The sequence below is a fragment of the Mesoplodon densirostris genome, chromosome 15, assembly GCF_025265405.1.
Source record: "Mesoplodon densirostris isolate mMesDen1 chromosome 15, mMesDen1 primary haplotype, whole genome shotgun sequence".
NCBI classification, from domain to species: domain Eukaryota; kingdom Metazoa; phylum Chordata; class Mammalia; order Artiodactyla; family Ziphiidae; genus Mesoplodon; species Mesoplodon densirostris.
The window spans coordinates 82003980-82005549 of record NC_082675.1 but is presented as its reverse complement, the minus strand read 5'-3'; positions in this window follow the sequence as shown (position 1 = coordinate 82005549).

Below are 1570 nucleotides of genomic sequence, written 5' to 3'. Positions count from 1 at the left end.
GGCTTTCCAGTCTCTAACATAGAAAATGTAAGACATGTGCAAGGAAAGAGCTGAAACCAGATTAAACTCAGACTATTTTTTAAACTTGCTTTGTTTATATTCACCCTCTCAATCATATAAATATTTTTCAACTCTTTCCCAAGTAATCCCAATAATGCCACAATTTTAAATCTTCCTCAAAAACACTATTTTTCCTTTTTGTCTCTCCCTGCTCTCCCAGAATTGTATCTTTCATTTAATTCATAAAAAGAAAAAGAAGAAAAAATAACTAAGAAATGTGTGGATTCCCAGAAACTGGGTTTCGTTGTTTTCATCATTGCCTGCTTTTCACACCAATTAGGTTTTCTTAAATTATAGCAAGGAAAGAACATACTAACACCAGTTATTTCCACGGGTCATGATATGTCACATCCTTCTCAGTATCAGTATAACAAAAATATATCAATATAACAGCATCAGAATGGTATAGTGAAACCCAGAGAATACTGGGTACAGAATCAGAAAAACCGAGATAAATCTGTTTCTTGAGAAGGTCACTCAAACACATATCTTCATTTACAACACAGAGATAAATATAATTCCTAACCATGATCTATGGTTGCTGTGAGAAGACTTTGTAATTGTTTATATTCTGGGGCCTGTCCTACATGGCAGTCATTAGCCAGATGGAGCTGGTGTGCTCTTGAAATGAAGGTACTCTGATCTGAGATGTACTGTATATGTAAATAGGCACAGTATAGAAAACAAAAATGTAAAATATCTCATTCATAATTTTATATTGATTATATTTTAGAATGATATTTTAATATATTGAGTTAAGTAAAATATACTACTAAAATGAATTTCATGGGTTTTTTTTTTTTTTTTTTTTTTTTGCGGTATGCGGGCCTCTCACTGTTGTGGCCTCCCCCGTTGCGGAGCACAGGCTCCGGACGCGCAGGCTCCGGACGCGCAGGCTCAGCGGCCATGGCTCACGGGCCCAGCCGCTCCGCGGCATATGGGATCCTCCCAGACCGGGGCACGAACCCGTATCCCCTGCATCGGCAGGCGGACTCTCAACCACTTGCGCCACCAGGGAGGCCCAATTTCATGGGTTTTTGTTTTGTTTTGTTTTTTGTGGTACGCGGGCCTCTCACTGTTGTGGCCCCTCCCATTGCGGAGCACAGGCCCCGGACGTGCAGGCTCAGCGGCCATGGCTCACGGGCCCAGCCGCTCCGCAGCATGTGGGGTCTTCCCGGACCAGGGCATGAACCCGCATCCCCTGCATCGGCAAGTGGACTCTCAACCACTGCGCCACCAGGGAAGCCCAAAAACATTTAATTTTTTAATGTAACAACATTCCTTCATAACAATACAAAAATGTTTCTTATATTTAAAAATACAGGTAATTGTAAAAATATTGGTTGTGTTATAAACTTAAATCCCAAAATACTAAATAACATTATTAATAAACATTATTTTTATTTTTATCTAAATCATTGGCAAAATAATAAACCTGTAGAAAGATTATGGGCTTACAATTTGTTAGATGTGGAAAATTCTGTCTAGATTTATCCCTGCCTGAAGATTG